Source organism: Vulpes lagopus, chromosome 4, assembly GCF_018345385.1.
Source record: "Vulpes lagopus strain Blue_001 chromosome 4, ASM1834538v1, whole genome shotgun sequence".
NCBI classification, from domain to species: Eukaryota; Metazoa; Chordata; class Mammalia; order Carnivora; family Canidae; genus Vulpes; species Vulpes lagopus.
Window position 1 is genome coordinate 99,404,510 of NC_054827.1, and position 6,759 is coordinate 99,411,268.

The 6,759-nt window shown below is 36.0% G+C and overlaps 1 pseudogene; it reads right to left on the minus strand.

Moving 5' to 3' along the window:
- Positions 1–1,130: 1,130 nt before the first annotated feature.
- Positions 1,131–5,884, minus strand: LOC121488838 (annotated as a pseudogene).
- Between the last annotated feature and the right edge of the window lie 875 nt (positions 5,885–6,759).

Consider the following 6,759-nt stretch of genomic DNA (forward strand, 5'->3'; position numbering starts at 1 on the left):
TTTTTGACAAAGGAGCTAAGTATACTCAATGGGAAAAAGATAGTCTCTTCAATAAATGGTGCTGGGGAAATTGGAAGTGTACATGCAAAAGAAAGAAACTGAGTGAAAAAAATAAAGAAAGAAAGAAACTGAGTATTATCTTACATCACTTACAAAAATTAACTCAAAATGTATTACAGACTTAAATGTAAGATGTGAAACCATAAAACTCCTAGAAGAAAATATAAGGAAAATGCTCCTTGACATTAGTCTTTGCAATGCTTTTTGGACTATGACACTTAAAGCACAAGCAACAAAAGCAAAAATAAACAAGTGAGACTTCACCAAATTAGGAAGCTTCTACACAGTAAACAAAACAATCAGCGAAATGAAAAGGCAACCTGCGGAATGGCAGAAAATATTTGCACACTACATATCTGATAAAGGGTTAATGTCCAAAATATATAAGGAACTCTTACAACTCAATAGCAAAAAAACCCATCCAATTCAATTAGAAAAATGGGTACAGGCCCCAAATTGACATTTTCCTAAAGAATATATAAAGCACCATGAAAAGGTGCTCAACATCACTAATAATTAGGAAGACACAAATCAAAACCACGATGAGATATCACCTTATAGCTGTTAGAATGGCTGTGATCAAAAGAATAAGAGATAACAAATGCTGGCAAGGTGTGAAGAAAAGGGGACTCTTATGAACTGTTGGTAGGATCATAAATTGATTTAGCCACTATGGAAGACAGTATGGAAGTTCCTACTTTTCTTTGCCTGTTTTGGTACTATCTTTTCTATCATAAGTTTTTTTTTATTTCAAGATTTTATTTAAATTCAAGTTAGTACATATATGATGTATTAGTTTCAGGAGTAGAATTTAGTGATTCATCACTTACATATAACACCCAGTGCTCATAACATCAAGTAGCCTCCTTAATGCTCATTACTCAGTTACCCCATCCCTCCCCACACCTTTCCTCTAGCAGCTCTGTTTGTTCCCTATATTTGAGAGTCTCTTATGATTTGACTCCTTCTTTGTCTTTATCTTATTTTTTTCTTCCCTTCCCCTCTGTTCACCTGTTTTGTTTCTTAAATTCCACATATGAGTGAAATTATATGACATTTGTTATCTATCATCAGTTTTTAATTTTGGACAAGTCAAACCTGTCTTTCTCTTTATGAATTTTAACAATGTTATGTAAAGAAACAACTTTCTTCAAGATGGTAGAGAGATTCACTGCATTTTCTCCTACTACTTCTTTAAGGGATAGGAGAATGGGTGAAGGTGATCAAAAGGCACAAACTTCCAGTTAAAAGATAAATAAATGAGTATGTAAATGTCCAGCATGGTGCCTATATTTAATAACATTCTATTGCATATTTGAAAGTTGCCAAGAGAGTAGATCTTAAAGTTCTCATCACAAGAAAAAGTTTGTAGCTATATGAGGTAATGGATATTAACTAAACTTACGGTAGTAATGATTTCATAGTATAGACATATATCAAATCATTAGGTTGTATACCTTAAACTTACACATTATTGTATGTCAATTACATCTCAGTAAAACTAGAAAAACTCATTTTCATTAATTTAATCCTGATTTTTCTGTATATTCTTTAACATGTTCATGGTAGTTAAAATCCCTTTGTACTAACTCAAGTAGCTAGGATTCTTGTGAGTTTTCTTTATTGTCTATTTTTTTCTCTTGATTTATCAGTTGTGTTTTCTGCATTTTCTTTATGTCTTATATTTTTAAATATATGCTGGATATTATATATAAATGAACCATAATGACTGAAGAAGTCGATACTTATTTTTCTCAGGAGATGGTTCATTTCCTCCTTGAGGCATAGCTGAAAGGCTGATTACTTCAATCTATCAGGGATTGAACAGATTTGGGTTATGTAGGTTTGGCTTTCCTAGGCTTTTGACTTCAGTCACCATGGTTCTTTTATTTATGATATCCAGCACACACAGTAAGAGTTGCTCTCCTATACTGTATAATATTGATATTACATAATGTCCAACAGAAAAGTTATCTGATAACAGATTTCCTATATTTGTTTTGTATTCTCTCTGAACATAATATTTGCCCTTAATTTTGAGGCTATTTAAAAAATATTTTATCTATTTATTTGAGAGAGAGCATGAACGCAGGGAAGAGCAGAGGGAGAGGGACAAGCAGACTTTATGCTGAGTGCAGAGCCTGATGTGGGGCTCAATACCACAACCCTGAGATCATGACCTGAGCTGAAACCAAGAACAGGTGCTCAGTCAGTGACTGAGTCACCCAGGCATCCTGTAGCTATTTTTATGTCTCTTGGAAATAGTGACTTGTACCTGGTTTTTTTTTTTAATTTTTTTTTTTTTAATTTATGATAGTCACAGAGAGAGAGAGAGAGAGGCAGAGACACAGGCAGAGGAAGAAGCAGGCTCCATGCACCGGGAGCCCAACGTGGGATTCGATCCAGGGTCTTCCGGATCGCGCCCTGGGCCAAAGGCAGGCGCCAAACCGCTGCGCCACCCAGGGATCCCCTTGTACCTGGTTTTAAAGACTACAGTGATGATCATTAGTATGATTTTTCTTTAGAGACATCAAGTTTATGTTGAAAAGCATTATTGGTTTTGTAAGAATTCCATTGTTTTACCAGATAGTAGCTCATTATGCTTGCCTTGAAAATTAGATAAAAACACTGATGAATCATGTCATTATTTGTGAAATTTTTATAAATGAGGATTATTGGAGGAATAGGCCACCAGTCCAAAAAAATATCAGTTTTCAGAAATTCATCTTTGTAATTATATATATATATATTTAAATTTATGGCATTTATTTGAATTCTCTACATTGGCAAATACAGAGTTCTGAGCATACACTGATTCACATTTTAAATTTATGCTGGAGTCCTATTCACAATTTAACCTTATATTTTAAAAAAGTTTTTATTTAAATTCCAGTTAGTGAACATACAATGTAATATTGGTTTCAGGTGTACAATTTAGTGATTCAACGCTTTCATACAACACCCAGTGCTCATCACAATATGTGATCTCCTCAATCCCCATCACCTATTTAACCCAACCTCCACCTGACCTCTCCTCTGATAACCAGGAGTTTATTCCAGACAGTGAGGAATCTATTTCTTGGTTTGCCTCTCTCTCTTCCCCCCTCCCCGCCTGCTCATTTGTTTTGTTTCTTAAATTCCACATATAAGTGAGATCATATGGTATTTGTGTTTCTCTGACTTATTTCACTTAGCATAGAACTCTCTAGCTCCACTCATGTTGTTACAAATAGCAAAATTTCATTCTTTTTTATGGCTGAGTAATATTCCATTGTGTGTATGTATATATCTATATCTTTATCTCACATATTCTTCATCCATTCTTACATTTTTTAAGGTATATGTTTTTTTTTCTTTTTGAACACTGCTTTTAAGATTTCATGACCAACTCTGAGCCATTGATCTACTCTGAGAATTAGGGTTGTATTATAACACAATAATGTTGATAAGAAAAACATGGTCAATGTAAAAAAATAACATAGTTGAGATACACTGCTAATGAGACAAAGTGAAGAAATACTAGAAGAATTAACATGCAATGCTTGTGTTGGGTACCAAATAGTCATCAAAGAGATCTTGTGGTGCCCACAACTTTGTAGGAAGGGGAAAAGTACTAAAAGCCTTACAACATGATAATTGGGGGCTCACTCTCTTTAGGAATAAGTTGGAGGGCAGCCCGGGTGGCTCAGGGGTTTAGCGCCACCTTTGGCCCAGGGCGTGATCCTGGAGTTCTGGGATCCAGTCCCACATCGGGCTCCCTGCATGGAGCCTGCTTCTCCCTCTGCCTATGTCTCTGCCTCTCTCTCTGTGTGTCTCTCATGAATAAATAAATAAAATCTTTTTTTTTTTTAAAAAGGAGTAAGTTTGGAGCCTTGCTATAGAGATAACATATTTTCTTTCAATAGGGGTGTAAAGTTTGCAAATTCATGCCCTGAGAACTGTATTGGGTCTTGAACATCTTTGTTTGGTCTGTACAGTGTTTTAAGAATTGTGAAATTTCATATAAAAGCCTGGTACCTTTTGAACAAACAGGAATCATTTCCTCATGTCAACTGCTAGAGCTGGGTAGAAGTTGCATACTCCAATTTTCCAGTTAGCATCACTTCTCATTTTGAAACACTTGGTTTGCACTCTATCCTAACATTACCTACCTGACTTCCATAAGCACTTGTGGTTTTAACTTGCGTTTTCCTGATTATTAGCAGAATTGAGTCTTTCTTATTTTACTTCTATGAATGGCCCATTTGTCTCTTACAATTTTCTTATTCTGTTAGTTTTTTCATATTGATACGCATATATTCTGAATTAATCCCTTAAAGTTTATATGTGTTGTGAAGGTTTTCTCCTAGTTTACACTGATTTTTTTTTTAAGTGTGTGTTTTCTCCCCACACTTTTTGTTCTCTTCTTTGTAATTATATTTCAAGTTCCTTTCAAAATAAGGCCCCAGGAACCTCCAGGTTCAAATATGTCCCTGAGCTTGGCCCACTGCTATTTTATATTCATGATTGGGTATTTGTTCATCAGACCCCAGGATAGAAGATGTGAGATGTGACACAGCAGGACTCCATCTTCCATGGCATGAGTCGTTTGCTGACTTCAGAGGTTCCAGTGACAGCCAATGTGGAAAAAATGCTGGTACTTTTCCTTGGATCTGGGCTGTGATGAGAAGTGCCTGCCAGGAATATCATCACCTTTTCCTTGATCACTCTCTTCAGTTTCTGAAGATACAGTCAAAGATAATCTTTGAAGATACAGATAACAACTCAAAAAGACAAACATATGCCTCCAATGCATTGTGCTTTCAGATATTCTGGATTTAATTCCATTGCCCAATGAGCTGATTGATGCATTTACTCCATAGCCAGGTCAGCCCACCTCCTTGAAGAAGCCTACTCTATTCCTGGGAGCAGGAGGGGCTGCAGAGATATGGAAAGGATGTAAGAACTCAGAGATTGTTTGGAAATTCTTCCTAGGAAAGGCAATTTCCATGAATGAGGTCTTCCAAGAAAATAACACCATACTTCCCCAGGTGCTCCTCAATCACTGTACTGTCTGTCAAAGGAATGGTTTTATTTATCTCTTTTTAATTAATTTATTTCTTTACTTATTTAAAATAAAAATTTACTTTGTTATTAAATAAAATATATTATTTATTTATTTTAAAATTTATTTAAAATTTATTTATTTATTTAGGCTGTCTTAAAAATAAGAACTCATTGGGGGCCTTGAACTCAGGACCCTGCCATCAAGACCTGAGCTGAAATCAAGAGTCAGAACTTTAATGGACTGATGAGCCACCCAGGTGCCCCAGGATGGTTTTATTCTTGACCTTGGCTTGTCCTTGTTTCAAGATGAGTTCCTGAACAGACTTCAGATTTGGAAATCCCCAGGTTACATAAGGTTCATTCCTATATGCACGATGTTTATATGGTCTGGGGGTGGAAGGGATCATTCTGGCAAAGTCACCACTGAAAATCCTTAGGTGAAGCCCTGCAATGGTCCTCTGCACCCAGTGAATTCACTCTATTAATCCTTTGGATGCAATACAACAAAGGCCAAGGAATGTTTATGTGGCATGCCAAGCCATGAGGTTTCACTTCTAGATGTCTGAGGTGCACCCTGTGACGTTGCTGCCACCAGGAATCAATCATGTAGGAGCCATTCCAGTCGGTTAAACTTGAGCTCTTTTATTTTCTCCTGCTCCTTGTTGTCCGAAAGTACCGACTTTGCTTGAGTGGCTTTCAGGGCCTGATAAGCCTTCCTCTTTTTCAGGAGATTTTCTGAAACCACAGCTATCTTTTTTCTTTGCTTTTTCTCTGCCATGTTTTCAAAGCCCTAAGTGTGTGTTTTGATAGGTAGAAGCTTTATATTTTCATGTAGTTCAATCTATTAACCCTCCCCCTTTATAGTTTGTGCTTAGTTTTTGAAATATCAAGAACCATTCTGGCAATATTTCAACAGCTTGGCCTATACAACACAATGCATTTTATATACATACATAAAAATATGGCAAAATAATAAATATGACTAAATTATACAGCTGTAACTAGCTTTAAATATTGTAATTAAAATTGTACAATTAAAATAAGCATGCCAGCCAATGGTTTTAAAAAAAGTTTCATTTTGGTATTTATTTAGCTTTTGAGCTACTGAAATCAATGACCAGAGTAAAGCAATTATCTGATGTTTGTGGGTGGCAACCTTGGAGAATCTCATCCTCTTCCTCCATCCCACCCTATTTTTGTCCTTCATAGCAGATATTTATCTCAATTTTGAGATTATATTATTTTCTTTATAATCATAATCTTAAAAAGCTTAAAATAGTACTAAATTTCATGTGGAATAAAACTTCATATTCGCAGCATCTAATTTTTTTTTTCTTAAAGATTTTATGTATTTATTCATGAGAGAGACAGAGGCAGAGACACAGGCAGAGGGAGATCCTGCAGGGAGCCCAATACGGGACTCGATCCCAGGACCCCAGGATCATGACCTGAGCTGAAGGCAGATGTTCAACCACTGAGCCACCCAGGTGCCCCACATGTTATCGTTCTTAGTGATTTCTACTTTAGCCTTAAATATAATTATGTCAACTCTTATCTAAACCATTGTTTTTACTTAGTGCTATCTAAAAGTAATGGAAAAGGAGAAATAGGAAGCCCAAATTGACCATAACTATCGCTGCTTTCCGTAGAAGG